The following is a 20,856-nucleotide window of genomic DNA, read 5'->3' on the forward strand; positions in this document are numbered from 1 at the left end:
ACAGCAACAGCTAGGATCCCAACGAACTACACTACGGCACATCTGAAATGATTTCTACAGCGAACGATGACTGGCCACCCAAGATAACACGCTGCGCCCCCCCCCCCCCCCCCCCGCACCAAAACCTCGATCCGTTTGACACCGTATCTACCCTGCCCTCGTACTTTAGTTAAGGGGCAACGTTCATGACAGACACACACTATTTTAAAACATGCACCAAATCCAAAATTTTGAAGATACGGCAATGAAATTTTGTAACTCCGCTTTACATAAAATTAACTCATTTACTGTTAGGTTCCTTGGATTATATATATTTAACTAATTTCAAAGAATTTAAAAAATTTACTTTCAGAAAAAATGTATCTACCTTTTTGTTACAATCTATTCAAGAGATTTCTACACAATTTTCTCTGTTTAATTTCTGCGCATACTACGTAGACTTCTCGCATGAGGTTTTATGAATGTATGAAATTCGAGAATTTTAATAATTTTTTAATTATAACTCTGTAACTGTAATATAGAATTTATGCAAAATCCCAAGCACTTCATTCCAGACCTCACACTCAGAATTTCAAAATTTATTCTCGAGGCAAAATTTACTGGGTTTATAGAAAGAAGTATACAAAATTTCATAATTCTAACTTTGATAGATTCCGAGAAAAAGGTACATAAACTTTTAAAACAAATTTTAGTACATGCAGTTTAACGTTAAACCTAACGTTTTTTCCTTATATGACCCAGATTTGTACTCAGTTTCCTCGTTCCCTTCAAGACTTCTGTTCTGGTTTCTTGTTTTCTGCCTTCTTCTAGCTACCTACCTCTACATCCACATCTATACTCTGCAAACTACCATGAGGTGCATGGCAGAGGGTTCGTCCCACTGTGCCGGTTAATTGGGTTTCTTCCCGCTCCATTCAGCTATGGAGCGCGGTAAGAATGATTGATTGAATGGATCTGTGCGTGCGGTAATTACGCTAATCTTATCGCCACAATCCCTATGAGCGTGATTTGTAGGAGGTTGTAATATATTCCTACATCCATCATTTAAAGGTGGTTCTTGAAACTTTATTAATAGACTTTCTCCGGATAATTTACGTCTTTCTTCAAGAGTCCTCCAGTTCAGTTCCTTCAGTAGCTGTGTGACACGTTCCCACGGATCAAGCAAACCTGTGACTATGCGAGTTGCCCTTCTGTGTAATACGTTCAATATCCTCTCTAAGTCCCATACACTTAAGTAACACTCTAATACCGGTCGGGCGCGTGATTTATAAGCAATCTCATTTCTGGACTCATTGCTCTTCCCCTGTATTCTTTCCTTTACTGGTCTTCAACTGATTTTTCAGCTGCAGAGAGGCGCTGTAAATTATTTCTCTCAAGATGTCTTGACTGAAATTGTCGTACCTCAAAGGCCTTTCTCTCGAATAGCTTCAGCCTCCCTACGTTCCGATCAGTAAACACAAGAACAACATCATAAGTTGCAATTCTGACAACTGTAGTAGACGAAAATGTGGTTTTAGAGCATCGTATCCATTTGAATTTAGAGACTCATTTAGATTCTTTGCTAAGAACACAGTTTTTTAAAAACTCATGATCGGCCAGAAACTTGTAAGTTGGTTTGAAAACATCCAGGAAACAATTTGGAAGCCCCTTTTTGTGATTGTCATGGCTTTCATCCCTGTGAGCCTGTAGGTATTTACACCAGCTAATGCAGCACAGATGAGGAACGGAATGTCCAGCTGTTGATACCGTATGGAAATACGTAGCCCATACTGCATTTTTATGTCACTTCCACTATATAGGTTCTGCCTGCTAGTCTTGGCATAACACACTTGAAGAGTGTTTATCGTCTTCTTTGTGCGTCTCTTTGGTCCAAGAAGCGCTTTCCCTCTTCCGGCTTTTTGCCTTCATTGCAGATGATTTGTAAAACGAAAGAATATGTATGACAACTTCTATATGCATCCCGTACAGGTTTGCTCGAAATTAACGCAGGGAACAGATGTTCACCGAGCTAGTAGTGAAAAGTGCTGCTTCAAAAAGTGGGCGTGGCAACGGAGGTCGGATCACACGTTTGTTTATTTTTCAGGCACTTCGGATGCGATTTCATCATTGCAACTTTGGGAATTTATTTCCACGCTTTCTACTAACAAATGAAAAATACGATGAAAATTGACATTTTCGGTCAATTTCATGAACAAGCCCCTCTTAGTAAGCGTCGGTGTGATGGTGAGTGAAACGGTTTTCGGATGTTGGCCGTATCGCACCCAATAAGTCTGAGCGTGATGGACAGCGGCAGAGCTGGCCTTGTGTAAGTAGGCTGTTTAGGTTTTTTTATTGGTAACGCCACCTCTGTATGAAAATCACTGGCTGTGCTGTGTGCAGTCTGTGGCTGCTTTGCATTGTTGTAATACTCGCCATTGTAGTGTTAGGCAGCTGGCTGTGAACAGCGCGTAGCGTTGGGCAGTTGGAGGTGAGCCGCCAGCAGTGGTGGATGTGGGGAGAGAGATGGCGGAGTTTTGAAATTTGTCATGAACTGCTATATTTATATATGATGATATCAAGGTAAATACATTGTTTGTTCTCTATTAATATTTTTCATTTGCTAACTATCCCTATCAGTAGTTAGTGCCTTCCATAGTTTGAATCTTTTATTTAGCTGGCAGTAGTGGCGCTTGCTGTATTGCAGTAGTGGGAGTAACGAAGATTTTTGTGAGGTAAGTGATTTAGTGATTTGTGAAAGGTATAGTTTAATGTTACTCAGGGCCATTCTCTTGTAGAGATTATTGAAAGTCAGATTGCGTTGCGCTAAAAATATTGTGCGTCAGTTTAAGGACAGTCGTGTATAATTGTTGAAAGGGGAAGTTTCACTTGCAGCTTTTGTCGTGGGTGCTGTTATGCTGTCGGCTGCCGCAGGTGCTGTTATGGCAAGCCGCAGCCGCAGCAGCAGCAGCTGTATTGGCGCCGCACCTGGCTCTCTGTCGGCAGCTGCCGGCTCCGGTGTCGTACTTTCTGCAGTCCCGGCTACCCACCCACCACCTGCCCGCCTCCCCCACACAGCGCCCGCTACTGTACTCCACGCTGTCCCTAGAGCCAGGCGTGCACGTGACCGTCTTCCACTCCCGGATAGCTGTTGCGAGTGACGCGTGCCGTGTGAACACAACCGACACTCGGCTCGCCGCTACTATCCGAAGTGGAGCGACATCGCAGGCAGTAGCTCTCTCCTAATTGGGACCTCTCGTGTAGAGGCGGCAACCTCCGACTCTCGAGAGCTGCTCACCGTAGCTCTCAGACCGGCGCTGTAGGCAGAGCTGAGAGTAGAGCGGAGAGTGCTGAGCCACCCGGATTTATGCCGTATTCCACAGTCTGCACTGTACACTACTTCATCTTGGTACTATATTTTGCCGTACGCGTGTACACATTAAATAAAAGTAGCGACAAGAAATCGCCGGCTTTACCTCCTAATCGAACAGTACGAACAGTTAGCACATTTCTAAAGTTCCAGATCTAAGCAATGTTACACAGCAGATAGCTTAGATATGTTACAAAGTACTGAAAAAATAAAATAAAATAAAAAACTGTCACTGACGATACCCGATCCCAAATTATATGAAAATACACTACTGGCCATTAAAATTGCTACACCACGAAGGTGACGCGCAACCGACGCGAAATTTAACCGACAGGAAGAAGGTGCTGTGATATGCAACTAATTAGGTTTCCAGAGCATTCGCGCCGGTGGCGACACCTACAACGAGCTAACATGACGAAAGTTTCCAACCGATTTCTCATAAACAAACTGCAGTTGACCGGCGTTGCCTGGTGAAACGTTGTTGTGATGCCTCGTGTAAGGAGGAGAAATGCGTACCATCACGTTTCCGACTTTGATAAAGGTCGGATTGTAGCCTATTGCGATTGCGGTTTATCGTATCGCGACATTGCTGCTCGCGTTGCTCGAGGTCCAATGACTGTTAGCAGAATGTGGAATCGGTGGGTTCAGGAGGGTAATACGGAACGCCGTGCTGGATCCCAACGACCTCGTATCACTAGCAGTCGAGATAACAGACATCCGCATGACTGTAACGGATCGTGCAGACACGTCTCGATTCCTGAGTCACCAGATGGGGACGTTTGCAAGACAACGACCATCTGCACGAATAGTTCGACGACGTTTGCAGCAGCATGGACTATCAGCTCGGAGACCATGGCTGCGGTTACCCTTGACAGGAGCGCCTACGATGGTGTACTCAACGAAGAACCTGGGTGCACGAATGGCAAAACGTCATTTTTTCGGATGAATCCAGGTTCTGTTTACAGCATCATGATGGCCGCATCCGTGTTTGGCGACATCGCTGTGAACGCACATTGGAAGCGTGTATTCGTCATCGACATACAGGCGTATCACCCGGCGTGATGGTATGGGGTGCCACTGGTTACACGTCTCGGTCACTTCTTGTTCGCATTGACGGCACTTTGAACAGTTGACGTTACATTTCAGATGTGTTCGGTCCCGTGGCTCTAACCTTCATTCGATCCCTGCGAAACCCAACATTTCAGCAAGATAATGCACGACGGCATGTTGCAGGTCCTGTAGGGCCTTTCTGGATACAGAAAATGTTCGACTGCTGCCCTGGCCAGCACATTCTCCAGATCTCTCACCAACTGAAAACGTCTGGTCAATGGTCGAGCAACTGGCTCGTCACAATACGCGTCACTACTCTTGATGAACTGTGGTATCGTGTTGAAGCTGCATGGGCAGCTGTACCTGTAAACGCCATCCAAGCTCTGTTTGACTCAATGCCCAGGCGTATCGAGATCGTTATTACGGCCAGAGGTGGTTGTCGGGGGTACTGATTTGTGAGGATCTATGCACCCAAATTGCGTGAAAATGTAATCACATGTATAATATATTTGCCCAATGAATGCCCGTTTATCATCTGCGTTTCTTCTTGGTGTAGCAATTTTAATGGCCAGTAGTGTATGTACTAGACTGGCGCGCTACCCACTGCGCCACATCAACGCAGCAACAAGCTCCCCTATAAACGTGTACAGTACCGCCACTGCCGAGGGAGTTGAATCTACTGTGTGCGATGGACGCACACTGGGACTGAATGTCCGCCACGTGTCTGCAAAAAAAAGTGACGAAGGCCGCCATGAAGTGAACTCGGGACGAATTTGCGCATTTAATTGGTTTGTACGAGAAAGGGCAAGCATTATGGAATGTACAGATACTGCACTGCAGAAACTGAGATAACAAGCAAAGTCTGTTTGCTGATGTGGCTACAGTTGTAACACCTCCGCACAACAAATTTACCACAATATCCAGAATTCAAAGAATCGGGCAGAGTAATTTTATAGCACAGACAAACAAGTGCAGCTATGTTTGAAAGTGATCGTTTTGTAACTCAGAAATTCGCCATTTAACTTCAAGTAATACAGCTGTAACATATCTATGATTTTAATGAGGTCACATTTATTGATTATATTTTTTATATTTCGTGTTGAAGAACAGACCTTCAGTAATTTACGTTGTTCTTGTTATTTCAGGAATTTACAGGTGGCTCCTGAACTTGATAGAATTAAAAGCTTTCAAATAAATGTACGAGTGTGTCCGCAAATGCTTCATTTACCAGATAATCGTCCCTTTTGGCTTTTATTCGTCTATGAGTATCAAGGTCCTTCCATGAACCATGGACCTTGCCGTTGGTGGGGAGGCTAGCGTGCCTCAGCGATACAGATGGCCGTACCGTAGGTGCAACCACAACGGAGAGGTATCTGTTGAGAGGCCAGACAAACATGTGGTTCCTGAAGAGGGGCAGCAGCCTTTTCGGTAGTTGCAGGGGCAACAGTCTGGATGAGTGACTGATCTGGCCTTGTAACACTAACCAAAACGGCCTTGCTGTGCTGGTACTGCGAACGGCTGAAAGCAAGGGGAAACTACAGCCATAATTTTTCCCGAGGACATGCAGCTTTACTGTATGATTAAATGATGATGGCGTCCTCTTGGGTAAAATATTCCGGAGGTAAAATAGTCCCCCATTCGGATCTCCGGGCGGGGACTACTCAAGAGGACGTCGTTATCAGGAGAAAGAAAACTGGCATTCTACGGATCGGAGCGTGGAATGTCAGATCCCTTAATCGGGCAGGTAGGTTAGAAAATTTAAAAAGGGAAATGGATCGGTTAAAGTTAGATATAGTGGGAATTAGTGAAGTTCGGTGGCAGGAGGAACAAGACTTTTGGTCAGGTGATTACAGGGTTATAAATACAAAATCAAATAGGGGTAATGCAGGAGTAGGTTCAATAATGAATAAAAAAATAGGAGTGCGAGTAAGCTACTACAAACAGCATAGTGAACGCATTATTGTGGCCAAGATAGACACAAAGCCCATGCCTACTACAGTAGTACAAGTTTATATGCCAACTAGCTCTGCAGATGATGAAGAAATAGATGAAATGTATGACGAGATAAAAGAAATTATTCAGGTAGTGAAGGGTGACGAAAATTTAATAGTCATGGGTGACTGGAATTCGTCAGTAGGAAAAGGGAGAGAAGGAAACATAGTAGGAAAATATGGATTGGGGGTAAGAAATGAAAGAGGAAGCCGCCTTGTAGAATTTTGCACAGAGCATGACTTAATCATAGCTAACACTTGGTTCAAGAATCATGAAAGAAGGTTGTATACCTGGAAGAATCCTGGAGATACTAAAAGGTATCAGATAGATTATATAATGGTAAGACAGAGATTTAGGAACCAGGTTTTAAATTGTAAGACATTTCCAGGGGCAGATGTGGACTCTGACCACAATCTATTGGTTATGAACTGCAGATTGAAACTTAAGAAACTGCAAAAAGGTGGGAATTTAAGGAGATGGGACCTGGATAAACTGAAAGAACCAGAGGTTGTAGAGAGTTTCAGGGAGAGCATAAGGGAAGAATTGACAGGAATGGGGTAAAGAAATACAGAAGAAGAAGAATGGGTAGCTCTGAGGGATGAAGTAGTGAAGGCAGCAGACGACCAAGTAGGTAAAAAGACAAGGGCTAATAGAAATCCTTGGGTAACAGAAGAAATATTGAATTTAATTGATGAATGGAGAAAATATAAAAATGCAGTAAATGAAGCAGGCAAAAGGAATACAAACGTCTCAAAAATGAGATCGACAGGAAGTGCAAAATGGCTAAGCAGGGATGGCTAGAGGACAAATGTAAGGATGTAGAGGCTTGTCTCACTAGGGGTAAGATATATACTGCCCACAGGAAAATTAAAGAGACCTTTGGAGAGAAGAGAACCACTTGTATGAATATCAAGAGCTCAGATGGCAACCCAGTTCTAAGCAAAGAAGGGAAGGCAGAAAGGTGGAAGGAGTATATAGAGGGTTTATACAAGGGCGATGTACTTGAAGACAATATTATGGAAATGGAAGAGGATGTAGATGAAGATGAAATGGGAGATAAGATACTGCGTGAAGAGTTTGACAGAGCACTGAAAGACCTGAGTCGAAACAAGGCCCCGGGAGTAGACAACATTCCATTAGAACTACTGATGGCCTTGGGAGAGCCAGTCATGACAAAACTGTACCATCTGGTGAGCAAGATGTATGAGACAGGCGAAATACCCTCAGACTTCAAGAAGAATATAATAATTCCAATCCCAAAGAAAGCAGGTGTTGACAGATGTGAAAATTACCGAACTATCAGTTTAATAAGTCATGGCTGCAAAATACTAACGCGAATTCTTTACAGACGAATGGAAAAACTGGTAGAAGCGGACCTCGGGGAAGATCAGTTTGGATTCCGTAGAAATGTTGGAACACGTGAGGCAATACTAACCTTACGACTTATCTTAGAAGAAAGATTAAGAAAAGGCAAACCTACGTTTCTAGCATTTTGTAGACTTAGAGAAAGCTTTTGACAATGTTAACTGGAATACTCTGTTTCAAATTCTGAAGGTGGCAGGGGTAAAATACAGGGAGCGAAAGGCTATTTACAATTTGTACAGAAACCAGATGGCAGTTATAAGAGTCGAGGGGCATGAAAGGGAAGCAGTGGTTGGGAAAGGAGTGAGACAGGGTTGTAGCCTCTCCCCGATGTTATTCAATCTGTATATTGAGCAAGCAGTAAAGCAAACAAAAGAAAAATTTGGAGTAGGTATTAAAATTCATGGAGAAGAAGTAAAAACTTTGAGGTTCGCCGATGACATTGTAATTCTGTCAGAGACAGCAAAGGACTTCGAAGAGCAGTTGAACGGAATGGACAGTGTCTTGAGGATATAAGATGAACATCAACAAAAGCAAAACGAGGATAATGGAATTTAGTCAAATCGGGTGATGCTGAGGGAATTAAATTAGGAAATGAGACACTTAAAGTAGTAAAGGAGTTTTGCTATTTAGGGAGTAAAATAACTGATGATGGTTAACATCGAGTATAGATTTAAGTGTCAGGAAGTCGTTTCTGAAAGTATTTGTATGGAGTGTAGCCATGTATGGAAGTGAAACATGGACGATAACTAGTTTGGACAAGAAGAGAATAGAAGCTTTCGAAATGTGGTGCTACAGAAGAATGCTGAAGATAACGTGGGTAGATCACGTAACTAATGAGGAGGTATTGAATAGGATTGGGGAGAAGAGAAGTTTGTGGTACAACTCGACTAGAAGAAGGGATCGGTTGGTAGGACATGTTTTGAGGCATCAAGGGATCACAAATTTAGCATTGGAGGGCAGCATGGAGGGTAAAAATCGTAGAGGGAGACCAAGAGATACACTAAGCAGATTCAGAAGGATGTAGGTTGCAGTAGGTATTGGGAGATGAAGAAGCTTGCACAGGATAGAGTAGCATGGAGAGCTGCATCAAACCAGTCTCAGGACTGAAGACCACAACAACAACAACAACAACAACAACAACAACGAGTATCAAGGTGAAATTGGTGTAACGTTATTTTATCGTACTACTGACTTCACGAAATATTAAGAAGAATAAACGTAGCTAATGATATAAATATTAGTGTCTCAAACAGTCTGTCTTTTTAACTTTAATGAATTTACGCGTAATAGTATCTAGATTGACAATTTTGGGTTCAATTATAAAAGAGAGTTTCTTCCACCTCACGTAAAATTTCAATATTGTTGTGGATTTTCCATCAGAAGCCATCACAAGCTCTGCCACTAGATTCTCGCCTGCTCCAAAATCACTGCGCCGCCCAAACCCAAGACAAACACACCCGCGAACGGCCATCCTGATTTAGGTTTTCCTTGATTTCACTAAATAGCTCCACGCAAATGCCGGGATGGTTCCTTTGAAAGGGCACGGCCGACTTCCTCGTCCTTCCCTAATCCGACGAGACCGATGACCTCGCTGTTTGGTCTCTTCCCCCAAACAACCCAAGACGGACAAGGCCGTTAACGTTTTTTCGTTGCCTCTTCCTTAACGCACAGAAAAACCTTGCGGAGAGTGAAGTCTCACATACACTCTCACCCTGCTGCGTGTGAACGCTCCCGCAGACAGAGAGAGAGAGAGACTCGCAAGGAACCATCAGACAGCAACTATCAGCGAAAATTCGGCCCTAATGTCAACGGTTCTGCGAGTACTATCTGAGAGTAACAAACTGCCCGAGAGCAGAACACTATTACATGTATTCTAGTTCTTAGACCTTCCACTTCGTTTATCTCCCTATCCTCGGTTGCATAATATTGTGTTAATGATATTTAGATCACGGCCGTCTGTTTGCAACTGGATAAAGGCAACAATTGTTCCGCCAGACGCGTTTCGTCTCAGTTTATTAAGGCATCATCAGTGGCCTGCGATACGTGAGTATTTTCATTTATATGAAGCACATTCAGCTTGCCTATTTTCCTGTTGTACATCTTGAACATGCCTCAGAACTGTTTGTAACTTAAATGTACAATATCATAACAAGGAAATTCGATGTGTTGCATGTACGTGAAAATGCACATGTATTTCAGGCCACTCATGCCTTAGTATACTGAGCCTGACGCGACTGACATAACAAATGATGAATTTATTCGATTGCAAACACACGGTCCTACACTCTGCATAAGTAATAACATGACATATAAAACCGTTATTACTGTAAAATGCGTCAGAAGTGAAATAACTGTCACCACTGAAAAAAAAAATTCGTCTCCCTCTCGTTATTTGGAAATTAGTAAGGAGACAATGCACGCAACATAAAGGAAAAAAAACACAGTTTGTTCCGCCCTCTACATAGTCTTTGATGCTTCAAATGTGTGTCATATTCTTATACGACATAGTACCGATAAAAAAAAAAATGGTTCAAATGGCTCTGAGCACTATGGGACTCAACTGCTGTGGTCATCAGTCCCCTAGAACTTAGAACTTCTTAAACTTAACTAACCTAAGGACATCACACACATCCATGCCCGAGGCAGGATTCGAACCTGCGACCGTAGCAGTCGCACGGTTCCTGACTGCGCGCCTAGAACCGCGAGACCACCGCGGCCGGCACCGATCAAAACTAGAGAAATAAAGTCCCGTGAACATATGTGCGGAGTCAAATACTTGTTAATTATGGGTGCACAAGGCAGTGCAACCAGCATATTCGGAGCGAATGACCTCTCTGCGCTCTTACATCGCAAACTGTGCTGTCGTTGAGCAGGCAGCAGCAGAGGCGCTACAATGGACTGAACATGTTGACGTTTGGCGTACACTTCCTTTTATATCTACATTGTTTGTGAAAACTCTAAATTATTTTATACTTTAGTTTCTGTATATTACGCCTGCACCCCTATCTGCACGCAATGCCACGCGGTAAATAATCAAACACGGCCCATTCCGCTCAGGGGGTTCGCCGGAGAGCTCCTCACAAGACAGTCTACAACACACGTCACACGTGGCTGCGCTTGGCTTTTCTCGCACGCATGTCACACACGGTGCTGGAACGTGAGCACGTTGTCCATGTCCGTGGAATACACCAACGACTTTAAACGTCCACACAGTCAGAAACCTGATGCGTTAAACTGAGGTGTGAACTCGAACGACACGTTTCCGGACCTCCTCGACCAATCACCTACCGTCATCCGAGGCGCACAAAATTGGGTGTTCCCTTGTGTCTAAACGGCATCCGCCGCCTCATGGTGCCCGTAGTAGCTTTTCTTGTGAAGCCGAGACAGCGACAACAAAGATCGAGCGAGGTGGCGCAGTGGTTAGCACACTGGACTCGCATTCGGGAGGACGACGGTTCAATCCCGCGTCCGGCCATTCTGATTTAAGTTCTCCGTGATTTCCCCAAATCGCACCATGCATATGCCGGGATGGTTTCTTTGAAAGGGCACGGCCGACATCCTTCCCTAATCCGATGGACCGATGACCTCGCTGTTTGGTCTCTTCCCCCAAATAATTTTTTGTAGCGAAGACTGTGCCATGTTTACGCAGAGCACTTTTCTCGCGAACCGTTCCTGCTGGAGCGCTGCCGACAATAGAGGTTTAGCACTGCCATGTACAGAGGGCTCTGACACACCCATCACGACTCCAGTTAGAGTGAAAGTCTTAAGCGCGAAGAACCTATTTCAATTTTAGCGCAAGGTGAGTAAGTTTTGTTACTCAAATATCGAACCTCCTACGGAGCATACCTTTTAGAAATGAGAGCAGATAAACCTATGTTCACTTACACGAATTTATTCTATTTTACGAGGCAAATTTGTGTCATTTGAAAGCTTACTGCAGTAGTTTCGAAATTAATTAAAACATGACAATGGGGCACCATTAAGCAATTATGTTGGGGCAAGTTCACGCACTGTTATGCACTGCCATCCTAACTGATGCCAGACACGGAAATTGAGGCAACGGCACTTGGCAACACAATCCAAAAAGACTGAAGACATACGGCAGTAATAGGAAGAAATTTCTAGAAGGGCTATTTGAACCTAATGAATTTCAAGCAGAATTTATTACTTCTATGAGAGCAAGAACTGATAAGGGCAAGAAATTCCTAAGAAAGAACAAAGAAAAATGTAGATAGGCCTATTCTATTGATACTCGTGTTCCGCCCAAAGACAGATTTCCCTATGGTAACTCTCCGTGCTCTCCTGTCTTGTCCCATCTTCTTCAGGTCCGCGTAATTCCCGCTTCTCTTTAACTCGTCTATCACTTTATATAACTCCTGCTTCCTACCAACCCGCTCTCAAAAACCGGTCCTTCCAAAGAGTCAGTTAGCAAGCATTGTCGTCTCAACGAATATCCCATCCAGTTCTTCTTCCTAATGAAGAGGATGAAAATATACTTTGCATTTACAATCAATCGAAAAGAAATCAGGAATGGGCCCAGTGTCTTAGACGTGAAACGTGAGCTCACGGAGACACTGTTACAGGAAACGTATTATTTTTGTGTGCGTAAACTACAACACGGTCAAGACTGATGAACAGGCGTTAATCAACATACACACTTCTGTGTAAGTCATATTGTGATATTATGTTAATCAGTACAAATTCGGTAAAAAAACTGTTTACTGACAGTAACATTGTAGTGTTTTACCACGTTAACTACTTTACCAAGTCCGTAATTTTGTTTATTACCAACGAAACGTACTTTGAAAATTTTAGTAGTGTTTTTTTCTGATTAGTGTGTTCTGCGATATGTGTAAATATGCCAACACAGGTGAGCAAATTTGCTCCATACCTCGAGCACATTTACGCACTCGATGTGTGCTATATACAATTATTTTGCACTTTTAAATGTAACGTCGAGTTAAAAGATTATATATCAAGCCATGCTTTAATAGCCGTGTCATAAGATTAAACAATTTTATACAGGATAAATCTAACCGATTAACTTTTAAAAAATTCGATATGAAATCCGCGTAGATTTGCCCCCGTCTCCGCTACATTTCGAAGTAACAGCGTGTAGCGTTTCAACTTATTAACATTTTAAAGTACGATACTTTAAGAGAAATTACATTATGTCTCTGGTTTAGCAGTGCATCCTTGCTACACCAGACACATATCGTGGGTGAATTTAAATCTCTTCCCCCGCATTCATTTTTCCTCGCTGACTTCCAACTCATAGAAAAAGACGAAAATTAACGTCATTGCTTCCTGAGGCTTTCGCCCCGTAAGACACTATTATTTGTTACGCAGCATTAAGTCACCATTTTGTTTATAAAGCTTAAAGAGAATAAACAGTCTCACATTCTGGTAAGTATTACAAAGACCACCGATGATACCGCATTATCCTGCACATCTGTTATTAATTATTTGTACAGATGTACGTTACAGTGTGGTATTTATAGTGATTAAGAGAAAAAAACGGATGCATAAAGTAAGAACCTCATTCTAATACGATATCTCCTTCTAAATACACTCCTGGAAATTGAAATAAGAACACCGTGAATTCATTGTCCCAGGAAGGGGAAACTTTATTGACACATTCCTGGGGTCAGATACATCACATGATCACACTGACAGAACCACAGGCACATAGACACAGGCAACAGAGCATGCACAATGTCGGCACTAGTACAGTGTATATCCACCTTTCGCAGCAATGCAGGCTGCTATTCTCCCATGGAGACGATCGTAGAGATGCTGGATGTAGTCCTGTGGAACGGCTTGCCATGCCATTTCCACCTGGCGCCTCAGTTGGACCAGCGTTCGTGCTGGACGTGCAGACCGCGTGAGACGACGCTTCATCCAGTCCCAAAAATGCTCAATGGGGGACAGATCCGGAGATCTTGCTGGCCAGGGTAGTTGACTTACACCTTCTAGAGCACGTTGGGTGGCACGGAATACATGCGGACGTGCATTGTCCTGTTGGAACAGCAAGTTCCCTTGCCGGTCTAGGAATGGTAGAACGATGGGTTCGATGACGGTTTGGATGTACCGTGCACCAGTGTCCCCTCGACGATCACCAGTGGTGTACGGCCAGTGTAGGAGATCACTCCCCACACCATGATGCCGGGTGTTGGCCCTGTGTGCCTCGGTCGTATGCAGTCCTGATTGTGGCGCTCACCTGCACGACGCCAAACACGCATACGACCATCATTGGCACCAAGGCAGAAGCGACTCTCATCGCTGAAGACGACACGTCTCCATTCGTCCCTCCATTCACGCCTGTCGCGACACCACTGGAGGCGGGCTGCACGATGTTGGGGCGTGAGCGGAAGACGGCCTAACGGTGTGCGGGACCGTAGCCCAGCTTCATGGAGACGGTTGCGAATGGTCCTCGCCGATACCCCTGGAGCAACAGTGTCCCTAATTTGCTGGGAAGTGGCGGTGCGGTCCCCTACGGCACTGCGTAGGATCCTACGGTCTTGGCGTGCATCCGTGCGTCGCTGCGGTCCGGTCCCAGGTCGACGGGCACGTGCACCTTCCGCCGACCACTGGCGACAACATCGATGTACTGTGGAGACCTCACGCCCCCACGTGTTGAGCAATTCGGCGGTACGTCCACCCGGCCTCCCGCATGCCCACTATACGCCCTCGCTCCAAGTCCGTCAACTGCACATACGGTTCACGTCCACGCTGTCGCGGCATGCTACCAGTGTTAAAGACTGCGATGGAGCTCCGTATGCCACGGCAAACTGGCTGACACTGACGGCGGCGGTGCACAAATGCTGCGCAGCTAGCGCCGTTCGACGGCCAACACCGCGGGTCCTGGTGTGTCCGCTGTGCCGTGCGTGTGATCATTGCTTGTACAGCCCTCTCGCAGTGTCCGGAGCAAGTATGGTGGGTCTGACACACCGGTGTCAATGTGTTCTTTTTTCCATTTCCAGGAGTGTAGATCTTAATAATTACTAACAGTTTCAGTAACTTTCATTTCTGTATATGGTACGATTTATTTTGTCTTTTGTTTTGTCAAGTACTGTACAATATTTCATAATTTAAATTCTATGACTATTCAGGCAACACTATCATACAGAAACGTCTATGCAATAGTAGAAATTGCTCCCGAAGTTCAAGAACGGTAAATAGAAAGCTCCACTATTCTGTTATTGACATGTGGTAATAGTTGTAGGAATTTGTGATTTTTGCGTAACAATGAATGTTATCCATTCATTATTTCACGAACTAAAATATGATATGCTGCAGAAAATATAATTAAAAACAATTTAATGATGGAAAACAACCAGAATCAGGATCAAGAAAGAAAATTTGTAAGAAGTGTCGAGCGTCAGGGGAGCAAGGGAAACCTAATTTTGAGAGAAAATATTACTCCTTTTATGTCTTGTGCTTGCATAGCAGTTTGCTCTATTACTCTCAGTATTCACACTTTGGCGAGTAGGATTAGTGATTTTCAATGATACTGTAGTTGAGGTTAGTATATTTTCGGGGACAAGGTTGCGGTATTGGGCTGTAGTATGTTCGAAGCTCCAAAACGCTGACAGACTGTTTCTCTACATGAGCCGTCACTGCAGGTGTATATTAGAAAATTAGAAGTAAAATAACTGTGAGAGAATAGTTGATGGATTTTAGTGAATTAAAAAGCAAGCATTTGATAACAGTTATTACTGAAGCCTATGTTAGTCCGCCAAAGCGCAACACATGGACGAAACCGAACTAGGAAGTGTTGAACATGATGTGAAAGCGGAAGAAGTGTTGTCGATTGAACCGATTGATCAGAAGGAGGAAACGTTCAAAAACATATTACTCTTCTGCGGCGAGTAGGCGAAATTCTGTCAGTACAGACTCCGTCTGCCAATCATGAGGTCAATTTCATCATGCTTTCATGCTCTAGTTTCATACAGAAAGAGTTAGCAAATATTTACAGGCCTAATGCGCATATAACTAAACCAGCGGAAAAAAATGCTCCTATCTCAAAGCAAAAAATACAAAAATGTTACTGTTTATTTAAAAGATTCTTACTGAAAAATTTTGGCATGATAACATATTCGCGCTTTTCTAACATGTAATTCACCTGAAACTCCCGCAAGCCCCCCAACTGTTGACTGACTCAGCCACTGGTTCATCGCTGTAAGCCGCTCACACCCGTCCGCTCCCAGTCGCCCTCTCTCTCTCACTCACTCATTCAGCGCAACTCACTATCATCTCTCTCTCTCTCTCTCTCTCTCTCACTGCTACTACCACATTCCTCCTTTCCCACTGCTGTTGTCTCTTCTCACATTCTCTCGCTCTTCCTCGTTGTCATTGTCACATACTCTGTCCTCACTATCACCCAGTTCCACTTTCTCCTTCTCTTTATTCCACTCGCACTGTCTCCTTCACTCTTTTCCTAGCGCTCTCTTGTCACTGTCAAACTATATTCCACTGCCACTGTGTCCCAGTCTCTCTCTCTCTCTCTCTCTCTCTCTCTCTCTCTCTCTCTCACACTGCCATTGTCTCCTTTGCTCTTTCTATACCACAGCCACTGTCTATTGCCTTCCGTCTCTTTCCCATTGCCACTGCCTCCCCCTTCTCAGACCGGTGGCGCAGTCGCTAGATGAGAATGACGGTTCAGATCCATGTGCGGCCATCCTGATTTAGGTTTAGTGCGATTTCCCTGAATCCGAGATGGTTCCTTGGAACGGAACGCCCCTTTTCCTTCTCTATCTTTCCTCAATATAAAATGGTGCAAGCTGTTCGAGATTCTGAAAAAAGTGGAGGTAAGCTATAGGGAGAGACGGGTCATATACAATATGTACAACAACCAAGAGGGAATAATAAGAGTGGACGATCAAGAACGAAGTGCTCGTATTAAGAAGGGTGTAAGACAAGGCTGTAGCCTTTCGCCCCTACTCTTCAATCTGTACATCGAGGAAGCAATCATGGAAATAAAAGAAAGGTTCAGGAGTGGAATTAAAATACAAGGTGAAAGGATATCAATGATACGATTCGCTGATGACATTGCTGTCCTGAGTGAAAGTGAAGATGAATTAAATGATCTGTTGAACGGAATGAACAGTGTAATGAGTACACAGTATGGTTTGAGAGTAAATCGGAGGATTGATGGTCACGAAGTCAATGAAGTTAAGGAATTCTGCTACCTAGGCAGTAAAATAACCAATGACGGACGGAGCAAGGAGGACATCAAAAGCAGAATCGCTATGCCAAAAAAGGCATTTCTGGCCAAGAGAAGTCTACTAATATCAAATACCGGCCTTAATTTGAGGAAGAAATTTCTGAGGATGTACGTCTGGAGTACAGCATTGTATGGTAGTGATACATGGACTGTGGGAAAACCGGAACAGAAGAGAATCGAAGCATTTGAGATGTGGTGCTATAGACGAATGTTGAAAATTGGGTGGACTGATAAGGTAAGGAATGAGGAGGTTCTATGCAGAATCGGAGAGGAAAGGAATATCTGGAAAACACTGATAAGGAGAAGGGACAGGATGATAGGACATCTGCTAAGACATGAGGGAATGACTTCCATGGTACTAGAGGGAGCTGTAGAGGGCAAAAACTGTAGAGGAAGACAGAGATTGGAATACGTCACGCAAATAATTGAGGACGTAGGTTGCAAGTGTTACTCTGAGATGAAGAGGTTAGCACAGGAAAGGAATTCGTGGCGGGCCGCATCAAACCAGTCAGTAGACGCCCAAAAAAAAATCTTTTCCTTATCCGAGCTTGTGCTCTGTCTCTAACGACTCTATTGTCGACGGGACGTTGAACATTGATCTCCTCCTCATCGTCGTCCCTCAGCATATGAAAGAGCGAAACTGTCAGTGTGACAAAAGTTGACAAACTTTTTAATATTGCTGAGGAATGTAGAATGAGGTAGCTTGTATCCCACTTTTTAGTCAGTCTTTTAAATAAAAAGGAGCATATTCGTCTTGTTTGTGCTCCTATAGGACCATTTTTCGACTTGTTCCTTTCTTCTGTCACACCACAGCATGTCACTCCTATGAAAAGAACTAAATGGTTCAGTAAAAGTTTGATAGTTTGCTTACATGAAACTGAAGTAACACAAACAAATTGTACAGAAAAGTTTTTCATGTACTTAGTTACTAGAATGTGGATTCTCAGAACGCTTGTGGTGATAATCCATATTACAGCATCTTCCCCAGTGCCATGTCGCTTTATAAACTATGTTTTCGCCTGAAACCGGATTTTACGTGTACAAGTAGGGTATTTTGAATCACTGTAACGCGGAAACGGATAAAGGCATCAAGTAAATTGTTGATGTTATTCGATATCGGGAGCTTAGGAATATATCGGGAAAATTTTATCCATTTGCTCCGTTTTCATACGAAGCGAACCGCCCACGAAATAACGGTGCCTCGATAAGCTCCTTAATGTCTATCGTAGATCACATCAGTTTCAAAAAGAATAAACCGATTTCGTCCAATCCCCTAAGCAGGAGGGAGCGTGTAATATTCATGATTTGACCCTCTGCTATGAGACAGTGACACTAAGAGGATACTTCCGTTGGGTTTATAAATGGTATCCAGTTCACCGGCTATCCGAAGCGACCCCAGCTTTCTGTGACCAACAGAACCCGATACATGAGCTCCGGAAGAATCGCGGTTTTATGCGCGGCGTTTTAGAACTTATTAGGTAGCGCATGCTGTAGCGTGTGTACCGATTCATCGAAGATGTAAATAGAGGTCGTGCAATCTTCACACTGTACGACTTTAATTTCTTATCTCTTGAATCTACTACCAGCTTTGCAAGTAACTGCTGCAGAAGAATATCACGGCAGACTTGCCATTTGGATCTGTGAATGTATAGGCGCGTGTGCCTGAAATATATGATACCGTTAGTGCGTCGTCGAAAAGTGTATTCGTAACAGAATCTTCTGCGTTTCGCTAGGGCATCTATTCGTAGTGAGTGTGTGACGTATCGGAAGGTGTGTTCTCTGCTTCCGCCTTGTGGCGAAGTCTCGCAGTCGTCGGCGGCGGGTGACGTTTAAAAGATATGCCCCCCCCCCCCCCCAATACTCGCCGGCACTCTGCCGAAAGGTGGGAGGACGGCGTAGCCTTCCTGAACGCTGCTGCGGACTCACTGCGAGCTGACTCGGCAAGAAACCGCAGACTCATAGCCTCGGTACTCAGCAAAGACTTTCATTTCCACGGGTGTTTGTCACGGTTTGCAGATGGCTGTATAACTGTGAAAACCAAAAACAAAGAAGCAGAAGCTAGTCACGATACTGGCTGGGCACTGGAGCGGGGAAAAGGAGGGGGCAGGGGTGTTGGAGAAACCAAGTGAAGACACGCTGCAGTACGCTGGAAACACAAGTCAGGTACCTCCGCCATTTTTGACATTTTTTTGTCAGATGTTTGGAGAGGGGGGGGGGGGGGGAGGAAGAGGAAGGGCGCCGCGCCTCGCCCCAGCCTCTGGACACCTCGCCTTTTCCTGCTTTTTAAAATTTTTCACCAATTTAATAAGGGGCAATTCGTGCACTTCCGCCATACTGTATACTAAATTCCTATCAATTTCCTCGTCCTTGCGTGTGGCACACGGTATTCTGCAGGTCGTCGCCTTTGATGACGAAAAGTCGACATTATTGTATCGTCCATGTGGCTGACCACAGATTGTTTTTAATAACACGAGGCATGCACAAAGGTACACGTATTCAGACTGTGTTTCAAAGCTTTTGCATGAAATGTCTAGGTGTCTAGATGCGTCAGACCACGTCACGCGGAACAACTTCTATTAGAGACAAAATGCTCTATGATGTTTCCCGACGACGCTAGGCGTCTCTCTACTGAGTTCACGGACCGTGGTATGACGCGATTTCAGTGAAGTAGTACGGTTTACTAACCAGGTATGCTGCATACTGCCTACCCCAGTAAATTGGTAGTGAGATTTTCGACTGAAAAGCCTTACGAATGAATGTGTTTCTCAAAGTAGGGAAAGCTTTTTTAGAAGAACGAGGAACTTTAATTTTGTTGGGCCTACGGCCTCTCACACGGAGGAGATGACTGGACTGCAGGCAACACGAAGGCATACGCACACTGCACAGTGCCTACACCCCCCCACATCTCAGGGGCATAATCAATACCAAAGGACACCAAGCGTTGCTGGCAAGAGTCACGGAACATTCTGCCATTAACAAAAGTTGTTCCTCAGGACGTCATCTATCTCCTAGACGCCTGATGCAAAGGCTTCGAAAACTGCGTTGTTTGTTCTTGGTGATTCTGAGTTTTGCAGCGTGGGGTGTATATATTGCAGAGTACTCAAACATCGTAGGCATTTTCATTAATCAGTGCGCTCGCACAGTATGCTGAAAAAGAAAAAAAAAAGAAATAGTTTCAATTTATTCCACCAGGTGAAAATATGGCGCTGTAAGCAGTCAGAATGAGGAGGCGTGCAGGAAAAGGTGAGCAACGATCAGACATATGGTGACGGTAGTTCTGAGACATTTATTAGGATACGGTCACAACTTACAACACACGTCCAGTAAAGTCTCGCAACTCAGCAACACGCTGCATCTGTAACACGGCACGGCCGACACTTCCTAACAACATATCTGGTGTTATCAGAGCGGTATGTCGTCGTATTCTGTCTTTCAGATCAAGACGAGTGCGGATGCATTCGTCATAGACACAATCGTTGAGACATTTCCTCCCCCCCCCCCCCCAATGAAAAGTCACATGTATGTGAAGTCAAAGATATGTGAATCTGGAAAGCCACACATCTTGGTTGCCTACAGATGATGTGGTCGCTACCGAACGTTTCTCGGAGCAGATCTTTTCGGCTAGCAAGCGACGTGCGGTGTCGCCCCATCTGTGTGGAGACGCGTTCTTGCAAATCCGGAATCAGGAGTGGCGCAAGGAGGCCCTTATAACGTGCTGATGTCACTGTGCACCCAATAGGAGGTGTCGTTTCCTCGAAGAAAAACGGACCGAGACTGAAGGAGTTTGCGGTTACACACAGTCACATAAGCTGAGTGCAGTGAATGTTCCTGCAAAGTATGTGGCGGAGTAGAACCAACATGCAGCAGTTCTGTGCAT

At 44.3% G+C, this 20,856-nt stretch overlaps 1 protein-coding gene across 1 annotated transcript in view; it reads right to left on the reverse strand.

Moving 5' to 3' along the window:
• The window catches only part of LOC126215305 (centaurin-gamma-1A), a 319,380-nt gene that overhangs the window by 298,045 nt on the left and 479 nt on the right, over positions 1 to 20,856 (reverse strand). The window lies entirely within an intron of this gene.

The sequence above is a fragment of the Schistocerca nitens genome, chromosome 12, assembly GCF_023898315.1.
Source record: "Schistocerca nitens isolate TAMUIC-IGC-003100 chromosome 12, iqSchNite1.1, whole genome shotgun sequence".
NCBI lineage: Eukaryota > Metazoa > Arthropoda > Insecta > Orthoptera > Acrididae > Schistocerca > Schistocerca nitens.